General features: G+C 43.5%; 1 protein-coding gene across 1 annotated transcript in view; it reads right to left on the reverse strand.

Annotated features, from left to right (window-relative positions):
* Positions 1-22311, reverse strand: part of LOC103233017 (carboxylesterase 5A) — a 126233-nt gene that overhangs the window by 34157 nt on the left and 69765 nt on the right. The window lies entirely within an intron of this gene.

Genomic DNA, 22311 nt, shown 5'->3' on the forward strand with positions numbered 1-22311 from the left:
ACACCACTGCTCACTCAACTGTTTTAAAGCACTTCACACAAACTATCTTGTTGCCAACACCACCACCCCCAGTGTGGATGTCTTGCTTCTCCAGCTTCTTCTTTAAAATCCAATTTAACTGCCACCTCTTCCAAGAACCTTCCCCTGATTCTCCTGAACTTCTCAGTGCTTTGCTTTTCCAACCTCTCTTATTCTCTAATAAATCGTAGCCATGACTCTATTCCTCCTTGGAGTACACCTAGGACTTTTCCAGGTACATATTCATCCCAGTGTCTTACATGTGCCCTGTGGCTTCCCAAAGCTCAGCTCTAGACCTTCTGTCTTCACAATTTGTTCCATTCCCACTACCAAATTCACTATCAATTTACTTGATTTTTTTTATTTAAATTGAGATTTTTTAAAAAGCTGTTATTAAACAAAATTGTATCTACCTAGTGCAATAAGGATAGTGTTTTGGGAAGAGCAAGCCAATATATCTTGCATTTCTATACCACAAAACCATTCCCTTACCTCTAGCAACCATTACAACGAAGGGGAGGTATATGGTGGAGAAGATCCCCAAAATAGGACAAACAGGAAAATCTAGCCCTTCTGTACAGTGGATTTTGGAAAGGAGAAGGGAAGAGAGGTAGGGAAAGCATGTGTTATGCAAAGTGCCCTGACTCCCGCTCTTAGACATAGGTCCTAAAGGGGTACAGCAATGGGGGAAAGTGATGGGGTGCAGTGAGGGGCTGAAATGTGTGCCAAGGATGAAATGTGTGCTAAGCAGTGAAGGGTTCTCCAGGAGGATACTGACAGAAGGGTTCCACATCTCAACCAACCTGGGGCAGCCACAGCAGAGCAGAAGTGGTTAGGCCAAGAGAGATCTCAGAGAGTGCTCCCACTTCCGTTGGATCCCCAATTCCTTGAAATGGATCCAGACATCACCGTGTGGCTTTGAAGAAAACTCAGAGGTGACTACCAACCTGGCTGGGAGCTAGAGGAGGAGGAGGAGGGCAGGGGGCTACAGATGCGCTTCATGGACTCGAGAACAGAGTGAAACCACAGCCTGGCCTGTGCTGGAGCACAGTGCTGAGCACTGGGCATGGTGAGGTGGGGCACTGAGCCAGCCAGGGAGGGTCAGTGGGCTTTGATCAAGACGAGAGGACAGACCATGAGCTCACCACGTGAGAATTCATCCTCCTCCCAGGAGCCCGGGCAGCGGGACGTTTCTGTAGAGACCACAACAACGCAAGGACTTCTGCAAGTGGGTCTAAGCTCCCTCTGCCCTACCACTCATGTGGTCCTATTAGCATCCCTTGACTTACACAGCCTGACACCATCTTGGCAAGGAGTGTGGGTGGGGTGGGGAGCAAATCTGAGAGGCTATGGATTTATTTGAAGTGATTATGCTATCTAAAGAGACTGTTTAAGTTACCGAATAGGACTTTAGCAGATTGAGTTAGATGTAATTATCTATCATTAACTAGAGGGGCGAAGAATTCTCCATGCTAAAAATGGAAATTAACAAGCATTATATATATATACATACATATGTGTGTGTGTATATATATGTGTGTATGTATATATAACATGCTATAATACCACCAAACTGAGTCTTTCTCTTCCACAAAATCAGAATGCAAAGAGAACTATAGAGGAAATGGTTTCCTAATGAAACATCTTCTATTTGCTGTTCTCTCTAGGTACCGCCTCTGTCACAGGCATCCCCTAATGCACAGGACCTACTCTGTGAGGAATACTGATAATGTCAGGAATCAATGCCACTAGCCTTCATTTACAGAATGCCTTACTGGTACCAGACCCTGGGCTAAATGCTTTCTTTGCATCTGTTACCTAATTTGATGCGATTAGTCTCATTTTGTAGATGAGGAAACTGAGATTTTGCAAGATGGGATTGCTGGTCCAATATCACAAAGATGAGAAGTAGCAGCTGGGACTAGAGCTCAGGTTTCCTGCCCTTGAGCTGCAGGCTTTGCAATTTGGGGAGGAGGGAGTAGGAAAGGAGAGGCAATAGAAAGATCTGGGAGGATGGGCCGGCTTCTGCAGTTCTTGGGCCATGAAAAATTACTTAATCTTCTAGAAAGCTGAATAACCACCTTGGACCTTGATGTCCCCATCAGTAGCACAGGTCAGTAGCCTGGATGGCCCCTGGGAGACACAGACCTTTGATAGGCTCTCCCTGTTCTCCCAGATTACTCTGCTGAAACCCTGAGGGAGAAAACCAAGATAAGGGCTAAGGGCTTGTTCTTTAAGCAGCTTGGCTTAAAACATAGGTTCATTTACCTCTGCTGATAGGTGGTAAAGATCAAAGCCCACTTTGGGATCCTCATAAAGAGAGGCTAAAGGAACCTTGAAGGTACGAGAGCAATGGCAGCTGCCTCAGGGTGGAAACCAGCCTGTAGGTGGACAAAACAAAGGAGTGGTGCTCTGGTGCTGGAATCAGGTCACTAGGCAATGCCCCATACACCACATATGGACCCACAGCTGGGAAGCCTTAAAGCTTCCATCTCATAACCTGTCCCTTCAAACCTCTCACATATTCATATTACACCCAAACACTTTAACTTGACCTTCAAATCTTTTCTCATCTGACTCCATTCTATGATTCCAAACTAATGCCTCACTGCAACCCCACTGTTACCCACACCACTGCACCCCATCACTGCACCCCCACCACCACCCCCACCACTGCACCCCATCACTGCACTCTACCACTGCACCCCATCACTGCACTCTACCACTGCACCCCATCACTGCACCTCCACCATTATCGCATCACTATACCCTACCACTGCACTCCCACCACTGCACCCCACTACTGCACTCCATCACTACACCCACCACTGCACCCCCACCACTACCTCCATCACTGTACCCCACCACTGCACCCCCACCACTGCATCCCACCACTGCACCTGATCACTGCACCCCACCACTGCACCCCATCACTGCACCCCTGACACTGCACCCCACCACTGCAGCTCCACTGCTACCCCCATCACTGCACCCCCACCACTGCACTCCACCAATGCTCTCCGTTTCTATAACCCATTGCTGCACCCCATCACTGCACCCCACCACTGCACCTGATCACTGCACCCCACCACTGCACCCCACCACTGCACCCCATCACTGCACCCCACCACTGCACTCCACCAATGCTCCCCATTTCTATAGCCCATTGCTGCACCCCATCACTGCACCCCCACCACTGCACCCCACCACTGCATCCCACCACTGCACCCCGTCACTGCACCTTCACCATTATCCCATTACTGTACCCTGCCACTGCACCCCACCACTGCAGCTCCACTGCTACCCCCATCACTGCACCCCACCACTGCACTGCATCACTGCACTCCATCACTGCAACCCCACAATTGTACTACATCACTGTACCCCCATTACTGCACTTACCACTGAACCCTCCCCAATATACTTCATCACTCTACTCCACCACTGCAGGCCACCACCTCCCATCCCTGCAAGCCCATGGTTGTGCCCTATCACTGCATCCCATCTCTATACCTCATCACTGCACCCCACCACTGTACCTCCACGCCTGCATCTCATCACTGCACCCCACCACTGTACCTCCACTCCTGCATCTCATCACTGCACCCCACCACTGTACCTCCACTCCTGCATCTCATCACTGCACCCCATCACTGTACCTCCACTCCTGCATCTCATCACTGCACCCCATCACTGTACCTCCACTCCTGCATCTCATCACTGCACCCCCGTCACTATATCCAGTGTTTGTTATATTTTCCTCCCCTGGAATGTTTTGCCTTGAATTCTTTTTTTTCTTTCCTTTTTTTTTTTTTTTTTTTCAGACAGTGTCTCTCTGTCACCCAGACTTGAGTGCAGTGGCATGACAAACTCCTGGGCTCATGTAATCCTCCCACCTCCATCTCCCAAGTATCTAGGACTACAGGTGCACACCGCCACACCTGGCTAATTTATTTTTTTATTTTTTTGTAGAGATGGAGTCTCACTATGTTGCCCAGTCTGGTCTCCAACTCCTGCTCTCAAGTCATCCACCAGCTTCTGCCTCCCAAAGCTCTGGGATTACTGGGGTGTGCCCAGGCATGGGCCACCACACTCAGGTGACTTCTTTACCTGATGAAATTCTACTTCTCTTAAAGATTCCATGAAAAACCACTTCCTCCATTTATACCTCCTCATTACCAAATGCTAGACTCATTCTCCTCTTCCCACTCATGCACTTTTTGATGACTCTATTATTTACAACACGCTGCCCTTGTTCTATAGGTGGTATACCCAATGATAATGATGATGATGACTATGACAAGGACCATGTGATCTCTCATGCAGGTCACAAAACTTCAGCCCACCTCGGATTTAAGCCACAGCTGCAGTGGACAGTAGTGTGCAGGCCCAGCCTCCCTTTGCACTGACAGCATACCACCTGAAGCATGGGTGGGCCCCTGGCTTTCTATTTTCTGCCCCAGGGCAGAAACGTCCCTTCTGTCTTTGCTCAAGTGAGATCAGAATTACAGGACAGATGGAGTCCCCCAGGAGGAACCCTCAACAGAAGGGCCATGAGAGCTGAGAGAGCTCTGAGGCATTCTGTGTGCTGCATGAAAGTCCAAGGAAGTGGGGCTCCCATTGCTCACAGCAGCAGTCTCAGGAATATCCCCTCGTCTCACCTTCCCTCCTCCCCTCCACCCTTGCTCCCGAGAAATCTACCTTTTTACCCAAATCCCTGCCTCAGGCTCTGTTTTCAGGCACACAAACTAAGTCAGTCGATAAGTATGAGAAGGAGACCTAGAGAGCAAACCCTCAGTGAGATTCTGAAACTGGATCTCCCCGCTAGTCAGACAGCATCCTACTACTAAGACTGTCAGTGGTGGACCGGGATGTGGTTCAGAGGGGCGGGCTGCACTGAGGCGTGCATTAACGCTAGCACCTCTAGGTCTAGAGGCAAGGGTAATCACAAGTATTGCGGCGTTGGCTGCCTTTTGTTAACTGCCTTGGAAATCTTGAAGACAATGGCAGTCTCAGTTAATCAGCTATTAACACAGAGTACACTGTGAAAATCAGGTCTCCTAGCAGCTTTTAAAGATAGCTGTGTCTCCTGGAACCATAGTTAAACAACGCTGAGAATTAGACCCAGAATTTACCCATAAGGGTAAGGTTGAGCCTATACCCTTGAAAAATCTTCTAATCTAAAGTTAGGACAACAACAGGGAATGATTGAGACCCTGAGACCTGGAATGTCTGAGACCCCAGACATCTGGATGGATGCACTTGAGAACAATGAATACCCGGCTTCTCCTAAACTCTCCAGCCTGGCAGAAGCAGGCCTCTCCTTACTAGGGGACACCAGACACTTGTACTCTGGTAACAATGCATAGACTTGCCCCGTGATAGATACTTCCCAAGATAAAGCTTTTCCTCATCAAGATCACCCAATCTTCTCATTGTTCCAGGACAGTAACCAGGGCCAAGCTTACGCATAGCTTAAACAAGAACATGAGTCCCTTCCCCAGAAGAAAAGAGCTTTCCTACTGAATGAATCGCATGATGTGGCTATTATGTCCTGATAGGAAGAGAGAAAATCATGCGTGGAGGTGGGTCTTGGAGGGTGGTGAGCCTGAGGGGTGGAGCAGAAGGTAAGACTGGGTAGAGAGAATTTATTAGCACAAGAACACATTCTCATGGTGCAGGACTTACTGTCCTCAGAGAATGCCTCGCGTAGATGCTAATAAACTATGAGAGTGGACCCATGAAGCATGGACGTGATGACAGCCTACAGCAAATGCGATGGAGATGTTAGAATTGGCCAGTTAGAATGGTCAAGTATTGATGAAGAGATGAGAAGGTTCACGGATGTGGAACTGTTAAAATAAATACATCTCCTAGAATAGGGACGCACTATCTGATAATGTTTCCCGAGAGTGACAGAGGATCCCTTCACTAGGGCAGTAAGGAATTTGCTAAGCAGGAAGGAATTATTTGAGAAGCTCAGTGGTGATAATCCCTGTTAGCTACCATAGAAATAGACTCCCTAGTATCAGTGTGAATGAGTCTGGAATAGCAGAGACCAGGTGGTGCTGCATAACCAGAGGTAAGGTGGAGATAATTACCTTAATGGGCAAAAAAACAGTGGCAACCAAGATGCCTTGTCCGACAGAGATCTATGACAATGGCTAATAGATCATGGTGTTCCTAGAAGTAAAGTAGACAGGCAGCCAATTTGAATATTGTTTAACTTGTAAAATCAGAGAAAATCAAGAGATGATGATTAGAAGTTTATGTCAGCTATAACAGTGAAAAATCACAGTCCCTCACTAGATCTTCCAGACCTGAACCACTTCTCAAATCTACTGCGCTCATTGTTTTAAGGAGTCTGAGTCCTTCAAGAGAGGACTATGCAACGTCACTATAGATATAGTGGCTATAAACATATCCCCAATCCTTCCCAAGAGTGATTTATAGCCAGGACTTATCTCTTAATGGAAAGTTCTGGATGCACAGTCACTTGGTGCCCGTGGTCTAGCATTTTTTTGATACCAGGAACCACTAATGCACAGAGACGATTCTCAAAGGGGTTTAATTCCCTACTGTGGTAGACATAGCCTTATACCAGAATTGCAGGGACCAGATCATGATTCTTCCATTGGAGCTTGCCATAAGCTCCACCTGCACCTTAGACTTTTCTTCTACTTTAGAGGAGAAATCCTAGCATGTTCTGCCCATGGGATTCCCCAAGCCTTCACTGATATGTCCCTTTCTTGAGTTTCCAAAGGGCTTATCTCTCACCCTCTGGAGCACAAAGCCTCCAGAGGGCTGGCCACCTCTTGCTCTTCCTGTTCATTGAGCATGAAGTGGTAAATGGAACATATGAGTGTGATGTTCTTGCGACATCCAGGCAGGGTAGATGTCTTTGGACTATATTGTGAGAGGCAACTATCACTGTAACTGAGTATTTTTCATCCCATGTAGATGCAAATTTTTCTAGTTGGAATGGAAAAGACTGAATTCACCAAATCTATAGCTGCAGCATACGTTATAGGAGAAGCCTTATTCACCTGCTCAAGCAGCGATGCCATACCTAGCACAGCAGCTATGATCAGAGTTACCGCTTGGTTGAGTGTGCGGTAGTCTATGGTCATTCTCCAGGGGCTGTTCAACTTCTGCAGCAACCAGACTGATGAACTGAATGGAATTGTGAAAGGCACCACCACCATTGCATCTTTTTTTTTTTTTTTTAGATGGAGTCTCGCTCTGTCACCAGGCTGGAGTGCAGTGCCATGATGACTCACTGCAACCTCTGCCTCCCAGGTTCAAGTGATTCTCCTGCCTCTGCCTCCCAGTTTCAAGTGATTCTCCTGCCTCAGCCTCCCGAGTATCTGGGATTAGAGGTGTGCACCACCACGCCTAGCTAATTTTTGTATTTTTTTTTTTAATAGAGACGAGGTTTCACCATGTTGGCCAGGATTGTCCTGACGTCTTGACTTCATGATCTTCCCACCCTGGCCTCCCACAGGCATGAGCCACTGCACCCGGCCCACCATTGCATCTTTTAGGTCTTTAACAGTGGTGCTAATCTCTGCTATATCACTCTCTGAGGATACAATATTTTTTCTTTACTAACTTGTCCATGAAGTGGGAGCCTACTAGCTTCTGGCAGTTTCGGAGGTTTCTATTTGGGCTTCCTCACTGTGATAGCTCTTACCTCACAGACCATGGATTCCTTATGGGGGATTACTCCAAGTATATCCCTCCCAATTGATGCACCTGGGCACTGCGGAAATGACCACTAGCTGGGGTCTATTGGCACAGTGAGCCCACTGTGAACCAGTCTTTAGCTAAAGTTTCATTCACTACCTGGCTCTCATAGGTCCCCACTCTAACAGGGGAGTCATGGTGACACTTTAGGTCTCTACATAGCAATGTCACTTCAGACTCTGTGTCCATTAGTCCTGGAAATATTTGCTCAGTACATAGTCACCCGAATAAATAACCATACGCACCTTCAGAAAAGAACTAGAAAAATTATCATGGTATATACTTGCTGCAATTGTGCAGAGTCCTTCTTTCTAAGGACCTGGCCACCTTTTCTTTCAGTGGTTTCAAGATCTGACAATTGGCACAGATCTGGGAACTGAGCAGGAATTTGTAGCATTTTACTGGGGCAGCCCCTGTCAGCCTTATGCTACTCCTCCATGCTTGCTTTATCCTTTTTCATGGATGCAAAGCAGCATCTATGTCAATAGTCTGTCTATGTTCCCTTATAGACACCACACTCCCTTAACCATCTCCACCACTCCTTACAGGTCAAGTCCCCTTGTCTGATCCTCTGGCCTTGGTGATCATTAAAGTAATTGCAGCCTCCTGCCTTCTGGCAGTTAAGTGCCACTACCCAGCCTCAGGATGAGTGACTTTGAGACTCCCTCTTCTCTATCAATGTTAATGAACTCAGCTCTATGGCCACCTCTCCTGCCATGTCCCCTGGCCTGCAGAAGAGGGCCACCCCACCGCCACCACTAAACTTCCTCCTTTTTTGTTGAGACAGGGTCTCACTGTGTTGCCCAGACTGAAGTGCAATAGCATGATCACAGTTCACATCAGCCTCAACCTCCTGTGCTCAAGTGATTCTCTTTCCTCAGCCTCCCAAGTAGCTTTGACTACAGGCACATGCCACCATGCCTGGCTAATTTTTAAATTTTGTGTAGAGACAGTGCCTCCTTATGTTGCCCAGGTTGGTCTTGAACCCCTTGGCTTAAGTGATCCTCCCACCTAGGCCTTCCAAAGTGCTGGCATTACAGGAGGGAGCCACTGTGCCCAGCCTTATAACTAAACTTCTTAGTGATACTGGTGCTCATTTCAAGAGCACATTTGTGGTGAAGTCTTCAGCCTATGGTTCAACTGTGTGTGCCCTCCCACTACTGCTGATAAGGGCCTTTTCTTAATCTCTCCCCAAGGCTGCTTTGATCTCACACTTAGCCATTATCTGCTCTTTAACAGCTCTCTGTCTCTCATTATCCTTCTGCAGTGTGCAGCTTAGCCACACCTGGCCTACTCTACTGCCTTTATAGGCTTTGTTCTCCATGTATTTTTCAAATACTTACATCATCGTCCCTCCTACAGCATTCCTCCTAATGTGGGACACTTTTTTCAGATCACCACCAGCAAAATCTAGCAATTGAGTCATCACCTTGTGCCTCATCAATCACCCAAGATGGTATCCTCCACTCCTACTAGGTGATCCAGTCCCAGACCCCCATCTTACCACCTGTCTTCTAAGACCACTTTCGTTGGTCTGAGAAGGATTAAACATGCAAAGGAGCCAACACCAGGACAGGATTAAACATGCAAAGATTTCATTAGGGGAGATGCCTATGGATGGGAAGTGGGGAAGGAGCCAGGAAAGTCCAGGAGAGCTGCCAGACTGTGATACAATCTGCAAAGGAGAGATAATAAGGTTGGGTAAAAACATCTAGCTACCATGAAGACTGAAGAAGGTCCAGCAAGTGTTTCAGGGAGACTGAGAGCCTATGTCAATCACCAGAGGAGTCTTGAGTCTCCCAGAAATGGGTCTGCCCTTGTATCCCTGCTACACTCAGTTGTTAGCTGGGAGCAGCCTGTGGGAAGCATGACCTTGATGTAAATGCTGTGACAGACTTCAGCAGCAAGTAGTTGGTGCCCTGGTTCAATGATTGGAAGCCATAGTCAGAAGCCCACAAGGTTCATTCTCATGGCCACTACCTACTATGGGATATCAAGTGAGTAGGCAACCAGAGCTGCCCATTATGAGCTGAGTATTTTCAGATCCAGCAACAAGATGAGGCAAGCATATTTGTTACATTAGAAATTGTGACTGAGCAAGTCTGGCTAGCACAAGAAAGTTACACATGGCTGACCCCACGTTGTCTCCCTCTACTGCACCAGTGCTTCCCCTCAATCACATCCGTCCACTACCTCATGGCAGATTCCCTATGACTAGCTGGTGGAAGAGGCAAACAGGCCTGTTTTACATATGGACTGCCCTAAGAAGATGGGCTAAAATTCAACTGCTACACAACAGCCACTCTCAGGAGTGACCTCAAAAGATAGTGGTGAGAAAAACATCCTCCTTGTGTCCACTTTTAAGCAATATACTTGGTTACCACTTTAAATAGTCACAAAAGAGTTAAAGACATACATGACTTCTGAACAGTGGTGAATGGCTTCGCCAATTGTTCAGGGGCCTGGGAAGTAACAGATAGGATCCTAAATCAGTGACAAAAAGATGTGAGAAAGAATCATGAGGATTCATCTATGGGAGTGGGACAGTGTGTAGATCTTTGTGTTTCATGTTAATGCCCAACAAGGAACTCTACAAACAGAGGGACAAAACTCATCCAAGTCATGTCAACCAGCCTCCCTCCTCAGCCATGTAGTGCTTGCACAACAAACCCATGAATGAATATGAACAGAATAGCTATGGTGGCTAAGCATGGACTCTGATTCACCAAGGCTGATCTTGGCAATACTGCTCCTGAATGCCCACTGGCCAGCAGCAGAAACTAATATGAGCCCTCACTACAGCACTATCCTAAGTGGGAATCAAACTCTCTTTGGTAACTTGTTGATTATGTCAGACTCCTAACTCTGGGATATGAGGAGACATGGGTGACTCATCCTTACCAGAATTGACACCTACTCAGGATATAGATTTATGGGTTTGCCTTCCCTGCTCACAGTACCTTTGTCAACACCACCACCTGAGGGCCCTTGCCTAATCTGTATCATGGGATCCTATGTAATCCCGTGATTACATAGGGTGTAATCACATCAACAAAAGGGAGTTATTTTGTGGTCAAGGATGGGTCTGTGAACAAATGGCCACAGGACCCACTGGTCCTACCATATGCTGCATCCACTGGAAACAGCATAATAGAACAATGGAAGGTCTATTAGGAGATCTGCTAAGGAATAAACTTGGTATCAACACACTGCAGGGTTGGAATGTTGTACTACAGGATGCAGTACACACTCTATAATACTTGAAGTGTGATGCTGTGCCTCAAAGGCTAGAACAGACCAGTCTGAGAATCAAGAGGTGAAAGAAATATTGACCCCCGTCACCATCACTCTGCATCACTTGCAGAATTTGTGCTTCATGTTCCCCAGAGCCTAGGCTCTGTGGAATATCAGGCCATTTTCTAGGGGTGGAGGGATGCTTCCACGGGTCAACAGTTGACCAGTTGACCCAGCAAACAGTCCACTGAACTTGAAACTAGAACTGCTCCCTGATGATTTCAGACTCTTGTTACCAGTGGACCAGAGGCAAAAAAAAAAAAAAGGTACTAAGTTACTACACTGATTATCATTAAAAACTAGGGCTGTGGCTATTTATAAGGGTGCTTTTCTGTTCAGTTACAGAAAATTCAGTGTGGCAAGCCAGGTCAACCAAGGTATCAGATCCATCAGGGATAAGGGTCTGGAGCACTTCACCAGGTGGACTTGGACTCAGGCCCTGTTGCAGCAATAGATACTGAACTTGTTCTTCTAACTCTACTGCCTTAGGTCTTTTATGGAGATTGAAGCTGGCACCAGTATGAAGACTATGTGACAGTGTAAACTTAATGTGGGGTATGAGCAGATCTAAGTGGAGCAAGGAGTGGACTGTAAAAGATATTGTCACAGGTGAATGGTGACTATCTGAGGCAGTGACTATCTGAGGCCGACTTTACCAGTTGTGGGTTAAAAAAGGCAGATTTATTAGAGAAAGTATGAAAATATGTTGCAAAGGAGCAATAGGCAGAATCAGCAAGAAAGGAGATGACTCCAAGGAAACAAAGGCTTGCTGGAAATTATATAGGATGGTTCTTGAGTTGCAGCGTACTGCATGCAGTACTGATTATGGCAAGGTTACAGGGTGCTAACTTGCAATTTTTCTGTCAGCCAAAGGTCTAGTAATAGCTGGGCACAGGAATATTGTGAGTTATTTGCACAGAAGGGCTATGTCCTGGACCATGAAGAAAGACAAACTTGTAGCTTATCTGCTTTTTCTTTTTGTTTTCTTTTAGTCCTGCCAGCCCGACTCCTTTTTTCTAATTAAGACTCCACAGGTATCTCTAGTGTTCCACATCTCGTCCTCTCTGCCCACCTCTGATTTCAGCTGCAGTTGTTGTAGACTGTACCATGGGAGTACAGGTTCACTTCATGTTGACGAATTTCACCTCAATCACGGGGCCATGCAGCTTTCCATTTACTGTCCCCAGGGTCTTCCTGATGTTGGAAAGTCTACCTGGCCCATGCACAAGTCAGCACAGAAGGAAGGCACAACCTTTAACCAGTGGGGCAAGAGTCAGTGGATAAAGGTTCCAGCTTCCTGTTATTCAAGTGAACAATTCTAGCAGATATTCTGTTAATTGTCTAACAGGTCTCTGGAACCAAGACCCGAGTTGACGATAGCAAAAATCTCAACAAAAGACCCTTACATTCACTTTTCCTCCACTATCCTGTTTCCTGTTCCCTTATTCCCTTATTCCTGGGATTGTCTGCTAAATAAACTACCTGAACCTTAGTCTTTGTCTCAGGTTCTGCTTTTCAGGGAACCCAGACTAAGATTTCCATTTTCATTTATTGGTTGTGTCAGTCACTGTGCTAAGCATTTTGCAAGCATGTCACATTGAATCTTCACAAAATGCTATGGAGTTGATTCTATTGTTATTCTAATTATAGACGAGGAGGCTAAGACACAGAAAGGTTAAGTGAAGGTCACAGAGCTGGTCTTCAAATCTAGATCTCTGTCTGACTCCAGCTTTAACCATCATGCTATTCAGCCTCCCCAACCAAGGTATGAACTGCATGAGGGCAGGGACATTTTGGATTCACTTTGCACCCTCAGTGACCAGCTCAGAACCTGAGAGCAGCACTTTAACAAATGTTACATTTAAAATTATGAATATGCTTCTCTCTCTAATTTGATAGTTAAAGAGGAGCTTTACTCAAAAGTAGCCTAAAATGACCTAAACCCAGGAAAATATTCAACCCTGAAACCTGCTAGGACTCTAAAGGGGCCAAACTGGATGTGGGCCTAAGACGTAGAAAAAAAAAAGATATTTTTTCCTCTGTATTCTCATACACCATTCAACACGATGCTTCTGACACCAAATGTGTGTATTTCCCCATACACCAAGACATTCTTTAAGAAATGCCAACTAGGTATCTTCTAATGCAATTCAATTCTTACACTATGTACCTGAAGATAGCAGCAAATCGCACAGGTTGGGGGCTCAGTCCCATAAGCCTGCTCCCCACTTCAGATGCCAGTTGCAAGTAGTAGGTTGTGACTTTTACCGGCTACAAATTGGGGTTCCCATGACCCCTCCTTAGATTCAATTAATTTGCTAGAATGGTTCACAGAACCCAAGTAAACACTTCACTCATTTATTGGAAAGGATATTACAAAGGATACAAGTGAACAGCCAGATGGAAGAGATGCAGAGAGCAAGGTATCTGGGAAGGTGCATGGAATGCTTATGCTCTGTCTGGTATGCCACCTGCCCCACCCCTGACCCTAAACCTCCACATGTTCAGCTATCCAGACGCTCTCCCAACCCAGTCCTTTTTTTTTTTTTTTTTTAATGGAGGTTTTATTTTGTAGGCGTGATTGATTCTATCATTGGCCATTGATAATTAAACCAACTTTCAATGTCTCTCCCCTACTTTCTAATCACATGGTTGGTTCCCTTGGTGACCAGCTCCCATCCTTGGGTTATGTGGGAGCCCCCAGCCGTCAGTCATCTCATTAGAATACAAAAGACACTCTTATTGCTCTAGGAATGTAAGACGTTTTAGGAGCTTTATGTTAGGAAATGAAGGATGAGGATCACTTATATATTTCACAATATCACAGTGGGCTAGTCTTAAAATAGAAGCTTCTTAGAGACTCTCACACAATTGGATTTCAGAACCAAGTCATAGTGACCTTCCAGCCAGGAAAGGATCAGAGTCAACGCTCACTAAAAGAAATTTTGAGTGCCCTTGATAGTAGCATAAGCTGAGTCTGTAGGGGTCTTGCAAACATCCAAGAAGGATGGACTCCATATTTTCCATCAGGCTGAGAAGGGAGAAAAGGTATGGGAAAGTAGAGAAAGGCAAAAGAAAGGCAGAAAGCTTAAGAAGCATTCCAAGACAACTTGAAAAAAAAAATGAAAGAAGCTGAAATTTTTAATTGTAAGAAATACCCAGTTTAGAAAAAGAAAATCAAATTACTTAATTTCAGATTTCAATGAATATTCAGACATGATTGAGGCAGCTTAATGTTCCAGATGTGGGCTTGAGTTATTATTTTTTTTTAATTTTACTGTTTTGTTTGTGAATTTGTGGAGGCAAATATAGAAGAGAATTCTGCGTGAGCATTTTAGGATCAATCAATGACAATCTTGCAGGAACTCCTCCAGAGAATAAAAAAGTAGGGAATACTTCCAAACTACTTTAATGAGACCTGTATAACCTTGATTGCAAAACCCACAAAGGACTTTATGAAAAAATAAAAATTAAATAGTGATATATCTTGTAAACCTATGTGAAAAAAAATCCTTTAAAATACTAGCAATTCAAATCTAGTGATATATAAAAACAGGTATCACAACAAACTGAGGCTTATTCCTGGTGAGGACTAAGCTCTGTTTTCTTCTTATCTTGCCCAAACATACAAGGGGTCTGGGGAGTCTTGCCCTTGTGAACTCCGAAAATCTGAGACAGGTCTTAGTTAATTCAGAGAGTTTATTTTGCCGATGTTGAGAATGGGCACCTGTGACACAGCCTCAGGAGGTCCTTGTTAGATATGAGTTCTAAATTTCTCCTCAAAGAATCAATATGTCAGTATGTTCAATTCTTTTCCTTCTACTTTTAAACTTAACTTCCACATAAAGCAACCTTTTTTGATCACCTGCTCCACCCTGACTCATTCTGATTATCTGCTCCACCCTCATTCCAATTACCTGCTCATTCTCCACCCTGACTCATTCCAATTTCCTGCTCTGCCATAACCATTTTTCCTGCCAAACCACTCACACTGTCACTCTCTTTAAATTAGCCAATCAGAATTAGTTTAACCTGTGTGGTCTAATCCTAGCCAATAGGGAATGACACAGCAGCAGGGGCCACACATCAAGAATAAGAACCCCTTCCCTCCGTTGTCCAGGTGTGCGCTCACCATTGCTCCATCTGTGAGGGCACACCCTTCTATAGAAGCAAATTGCCTTGCTGAGAAGAAAAAAAAGAAAATCTTATATTCGAGTGCTATTTTGCAGCACCAAAACTTTAATAACATCCTGATGACGTGTGCCCAAGGTGGTTAGAACACAGCTTGGTTTTATATATCCTAGGGAGACGTGAGACATCAATTAACATATGTAAAATGAACATTGGATCAGTCCAGAAAGGCAGAACAACTCGAAGCAAAAGTGGGACAACTCAAAGTGGGGAGGGGGCTTCCAGGTCACAGGTAGGTGACAGACAAACAGTTGCATTCTTTTGAGTTTCTGATTAACCTTTCCAAAGGAGGCAGTCATATATGCATTTATCTCAGTGAGCAGAGGGATGACTTGGAATAGAATGGGAGGCAGGTTTACCTAAACAGTCCCCAGCTTGAGTTTCCCTTTAGCTTAGTAATTTGGGGGACCCACAATATTTCCCTTTCACACCCTACAAACCATAAATTCTCATCAGATAGGTTTTATTTAACCCTCTATGTCATGACTTCCTTTCTAATCTGACTCTAGCGTAACATACGTGACAAAGAAGAAAATAAAATATTTTACCCAAAACATGTTTCTTTGCCATATTTTGAAATGGCCCTGCAAAGCCATCCTTTGTGGGGATAAATTTACATCTGTAAAGAATCTCTATTAACATAGCTAGATCTTTTTTTTCCAGGTGCTCCCAGTCCTGAAGAGATTAACAGAAAGTCTAGCACCTTTTAAAGGCCTGAATAGAAAACATTTGCCATCTATTGTCTCTAAGGGCAGCCACTATGAGATTTCAAAAGAAACTTGGTCTTCACAACCTTTTATCTTAACCTGGACATTTCTAGTCTATTGATCCCAGGTCTTTAGACAAACTTAACCAATTGTCAACCAGAAAATGTTTAAATTTACCTATAGCCTGGAAGCCCCCCCACACCCCCAACACCACCATCCCTGCTTCAAATTGCCCCCTTTCTGGAACAAACCAATCTATTTCTCAAATGTGTTTGATCAGTGTCGCGTGCCTCCCTAAAATGCATAAAACCAAGCTGCACCCCAACCACCTTGGGTACATGTTCTCTTGACCTCTTGAGGGCTGTGTCACAGGCCATGGTCACTTGTATTTGGCTCAGAATAAATCTCTTTGAATATTTTACAGAGTTTGACTCTTTCTGTCAACATTGGTGTGCAAGGTTTGTTTAATATTTGAAAATCAATCAGTGTGGTTTACCACATAAAAAATGCCTAGCTTAATACAAAAAACTTAAGCAATTATAATTTTGGCTTTTTAAATTAAAGTTTTTTTCAAAATATAAGTCTGCTTATAAGAGCACTAATGGAATTTTGCTTCCAGTTAGGACATAGAAGCTGTTTACAGCTCCCACTCTAACAACAACAACAACAAAAATAGTAGGTAGACGTTTAAAAATTGTATATATAAAGCTATCAAAGAACTATGGACACAGAGAAACCTAATTGAGCTAAATTCCACAGAGGGAACAATTTGTTCCTAAATGAGTACAGATGAATATAGATGAGTACAGTTATATCTTTGGGAGAAGTTGCCAAGTTAAGGTCAAAAATAGGTAAAAGGATTAGCCTATCAGAGGCAGGGGAGTTATTCAGGGACAAGGAGAAATCACCTAAGCTTCTAAAGTCAAATGTGGTTTAGCCTCGCAGGTTGAAATCTGGAAAAATGACAAATTCAGCCTTCTGGTCCCTGCCTGACAATTCTCTTCCACAGGAGTTTTTCTGAGTAGGTAGTGGCACTGAGAAGCTGAGGAAGGGCTGGAAAACAGAAAGAAATTTTGCGTATTCACAATGCTTATCTATCAAAGCCCCAGAGAAGTGAGGGACTTGTTTCTATACCTTCGAGACATTTGAAACAAGAGGTCAATCATAACTAATCAAAGCCTCAACCCTTACTCAGCTTAATTGGTTCTTAAATTGATCAGATCAGATCTGTTTTCAATATCTGTGTGAAATAGAAAAAACAATTGGAATCATAAAGAAACAATAAAATGTGAGCCATAATCAAAAGACAAGTAAGGTCAATAGAATCAGTTCCCATAAATGACAAAAACATTGGTATAACAGACAAGAACTTTAAGGTGATTACTATGAGCACATTTAAAAATTTAGAGGGGAAATTGGACAAAATAAATGGAAATATGAAGAATTTCAGTAGAGAAATGAAAACTCTGCAAGAAACCAAATTAAAATTCTAAAGTTAAAAAATACAACACATGAAATAAAACATTATTTAAATGTGCTTAACAGCAAACTAGACAGTCGAAAAAGATTATTAGTGAACTTGAAAAGAGGGTAATATCAAAGAGTCAAACCGAAGCACAAAGTGAAAAGAAGAAAATAAGAAAAATAAAAGCATCAATAACCTAAAATATAATATAAAATGATCTAACCTATGTATAATTGAAATCCAAAAGAGCAGAGAAAGAGAATAAAGTTGCACAACTATTTGAGGAGGTATCAGCTGAAAAACTGATAAAAGGCACCAAACTGCATATCTGAGAATCTCAACATATCTCAGGCAAGATGAATACAAATTTAAACACCAATTTAAAAATCACTTCTTAGTATATTATAATCAAATGCTGAAACTAAAGCTTCAAAAAGTTTTGCCAAAAGCCAAAGAATAAAAGACTCATTGGATTGTAGAAAAAAGCAGTAAGAATGGTGGTTATTTTTGTTAGAAGTAATAGAAACCAAAAGATGAAAAAGTAATGAATGAAAAATAAATGTTTTTCTAAAATTTTATAGAAAGAATATTTTTAGAAAATATTCTTCAAAAATGAATAAAATAATAAAATAAAAATAATAAATAATAAAATATGCAGAGAAAAAAAAGCTGGGAGAATGTGCTACCAGCAGACCCACACTGTAAGAAATAATAGGCCGGGAGCAGTGCCTCGCACCTGTAATCCCAGCACTTTGGGAGGCCGAAGGCAGGCAGATCACGAGGTCAGGAGTTCAAGACCAGCCTGGCCAACATAGTGAAACATCATCTCTACTAAAAGTACAAAAAATTAACCAGATGTGGTGGCAGGTGCCTGTAGTCCCTGCTACTCGGGAGGTTGAGGCAGGAGAATTGCTTGAACCTGGGAGCCAGAAGTTGCAGATTCTGCCACTCCACTCCAGCCTGGGTGATAGTGTGAAACTCTGTCTCAAAAAAAAAAAAAAAAAAAAAAAAAGAATAGAAATAATAAATGATGTTTTTAGAGGATGTGGGTGACATCAAAGAAAATGATGGAGCAGGGGACTCCAAGGTCCCATTTCTCTACAAAAACAGTAAATATACTAGCAAAAATGTCAGCATAAACTTTATCTGAACACAGAAAGGTAATAAAATCTTTACAATAATCAAACATTCGCTGCAGAAAAAGGTTGCTGAATCTCAATAGAAGAGTTTTGTCACATTTTTGGCACCCTCTTCCACTCTTTAGTTCCATGGCAGTTTTGACAGTGGTAGCCTACAATGCAAGACAAATGCATTAGCTACTGCCACCTGGGACAAAGAATATATCCCAATGGAAAACAAGAGTCCCATGTTGTGGATCCTGGGGGGAAACAATAAACATACTAAAAAGCTTGGCAGGAAAGATGGGAAGTGAGATACTTTAAGGGATAAGGGCTTTGAAAGCTCTCACATATTCCTGGGAATCTAGAAGACCACGTGCTTGCCAAAAGTAGGGAGCATACTCAGAAAAAACCTCTAAGGGCCCTAAGCTCTCACATCTGGCTGACCTTCAGACTCTGCCCAAACAGAAGGTTAAGGCTAAGGCAGAGATGTAAATTGTCCAGCTCAGTGTAGAAGGCTTACCTTAAGACATACACACACACAGAGTACATTTGCAAAGATTGGAAGAATTTGTTTTATTTTCCCCCCAGGAATTCAAAGAAATCTCTGTCAAATTACTACCTGACTACTAAGCTAACCGAAGACTTAAATGTCCACAATAACAAATAACAAGCTTTCCAAAAATGCGTTTATGAACTCCAACCTATGAGAGGAGCTACATGGACTGTGTTCGGCAAAGCCATGGGGGCAGCACTGCCCCAAAGTGTGGGAGCCCAGCCCTCACACCAGTGTGTTCTAGATGTGGCACATGGAGTCAAAGGATATTATTCTGGAGCTTTCAGATTTAACATCTGCCCTGCCAGACTTTTGACTTGTATGGGGCCTGTAACTACTTTCTTGTCTCAGTCTTTCATGATGAAAATGTCTACCATTATAACAGGAAGTGCCTGTTCTACCATTGTTATCTTGGAAGCAAATAACATGTTGGTTTTTTTGTTGTTGTTGTTTGTTTGTTTGTTTGTTTGTTATTTTACAAGCTCATAGCTGGACTTTGGATTTAAAAATTTGTGCTAGAACAAGTTAAGACATTTAGGACTATTTGGATAGAATGATTGTATTTTATAACATGAGTTTGGGCGATCCAGAAGTGGAATGCTATGGTTTGGATGTAGTTTGTTTCCACCAAAACTCATGTTGAAATTTGATCCCCAATGTGGCAGCACTGGAAGCGGGGCCTGGAGGGAGATGTTTAGGTCATGGATCACTTATGAACAAATTAATACCCTCCTGAGGGGATGAGTGAGGCCTCACTCTCATGAGAATGGATTAGTTCCTGAGAGAGAGGAGAACCTGACGTTCAAGAAGAGTCTAGCTTCCTCAGTTTCTATATTAGTCTGTTCTCATGCTGCTAATAAAAACATACCTGAGACTAGGTAATTTATAAAGGAAAGAGGTTTAATTGATTCACAACTCCACATAGCTTGGGAGGCCTCACAATCATGGGAGAAGGTGAATGAGGAGCAAAGTCACGTCTCACGTGGCAGCAGGCAAGAGAAAGAGCGTGTGCACGGGAACTCTCCCATATATAACCATCAGCTGTCATGAGACTTGCTCACTATCATGAGAACAGCCAGGGAAAGATCCACCCTCATGATTCAATTACCTCCCACTGGGTCCCTCCCATGACATGTGAATAGTATGGGAGCTATAATTCAGGATTTGGGTGGGGACACTGCCAAACCATATCAGTTTCTCTCTCTTGCTTCCTCTTGCCATGTCATTTTTTTGCACATGCCTGCTCCTTTTCCACCTTCTCCATGAGTGGAAGCAGCCAGAGGTCCTCATCAGATGCAGCTGCTCAATCTTGAACCTTCAAGCCACCAGAATCATGAGCCAAATAAACTTCTTTTCTTTATAAATTATGCAGCATTAAGTATTCTGTTACAGCAACATTAAATGGACTAAGACATCATTGGAGGGATAGGGACACTGAGTGTTAGGGTGGGGTAAGGCTGGGGCCAGAACTGAGGTTCCTGACTCTTGGCCAGTGTCTTTCTTCATGTAGATGGTAGAGGTTCCTCACTTTCTTCTGCCAGGGTGGAGGGCTTCACAATCTGACAGGCACTGTAGACTAAAGGGTACATCCATTATCTCATTTAATCCTCATGACAACCCTGGAAGGAGGGTTTAGCCTCATTTTAAATATCACAAAACTGCTTTAGAAAAGTTATTATCTTGTGTAAGGCCCTGAATACTGAATGGCAGAGTCAGCATTTGAAAGTAAAACTTTATACGGAAGTCCATGCCTTTAACTCCTACTTTACCTACCTAAGGAGAGCAGTGCTTATCCTAGGGAATGGATTCACAAATGTCGATTTTCTATCATTTGGGAACCACAGGAGTATTTCTGCACCCCTAGACTAACCCTCATTCTCCCATCCCCCCATCCCCTATCTCATGGCCTGCTCACTGCTGTGGAAAGAGCTCGCCCTCTGCTCTTCTCCAGCTTGTGTCTCCAGGGACTGCTAAGTATTCCATTTGCTACACCCAAGCCAAGAGCATCCAACCCCAGGGTACCACTCCCTGCTGTTCTGCCAGAGAACCATTCCCTGCTGTCCTATGTAGGAAACAAAGCACTTTGCCTAGGGTTAGTGGGAGAGCCAGCAGGAAGCCAGGGGCAGGAGGAGTGATCTATTCATTAGTCTCACCAAAATTCCAAGATGCTCCTAGGAGTAGAAGACAAGAGTTCTTAGAGGAGGGGAAAAATGGTTCTGGGGTCTTCTAAGTGGCCCAGGCTCCTGGAAGGGGACCAAGATGAAGATTTGCCTTGCTTTTCTTGGGAAATACTTGACCTTTCTTGTCAGTCAACACCCAACCCAAAAGTGACTAGTCCTGTGGAAGCCAGCCTCAGACTAGAGATGACCAGTTAAGAGCCTGGATGCAGAGACACACCTCCAGAATACCCAAATGTTCCTGATGGAAGGACTCTGAGACAGCATCTCCTCCAAAGCTCTCAATGTACAATGGGGAAACTAAGATCCCACATGGGACAGAGAGCTTCGTGTTTTCATTTTCCTTTAGAAATACTGACAGTTGACCATGTCTTTACCATCAGACTTTAAAAGTTAATTTGCCATCCATAACACATTATTTGTAATAGTAAAAAACTGGAGGCAACTCAAATGTCCAGCATTGGTAGAATAAAGAAATTTAGTAGTAGGATAAATAAATTGTGGTATATACATATAGTGGAACACAATACAGCAATGAAAAAGAATGAACTGCTACTTTATGCCATAAAATGAATGAATTTCCCAGATGAAGTCAAACTAAAAAGCTAAGCATAAAAGCATATATACTGAATAAGTCCCAGAATGTAAATTTGAAAAACAGTCAAACTAATCTATAGGGATAAAAGTCAGAATAGTGCTTGCCCTGGTGGTATGGACAATGACCATGAGGATCAGAGGTTTCAGGATGCTCTCAATTTTCATCTGTGTCATGTGGCTACAAGAGTAAAAATTGGTAAAAATTGATTTATGCACTAAGGATTTGTGTGTTTTCCTATATACATGCTACACGTTATACTTCAATTAAAAAGTAAAAGCAATAGTGGGTCATTCTTTAGTTCATACATGTAAAATCATGTGTAGATGCATCAAGAAACCGAAACGTGGGTAGATCTGCAAGACAGGAGTTTGAGTGACTTTTATTTTTTTCACAATTTTCTGCATTGTTTGAAACTTTGCTTACAATAGGTATGCACTGTTT

Source organism: Chlorocebus sabaeus, chromosome 5 (genome assembly GCF_047675955.1).
Source record: "Chlorocebus sabaeus isolate Y175 chromosome 5, mChlSab1.0.hap1, whole genome shotgun sequence".
In the NCBI taxonomy this organism is placed as follows: Eukaryota; Metazoa; Chordata; class Mammalia; order Primates; family Cercopithecidae; genus Chlorocebus; species Chlorocebus sabaeus.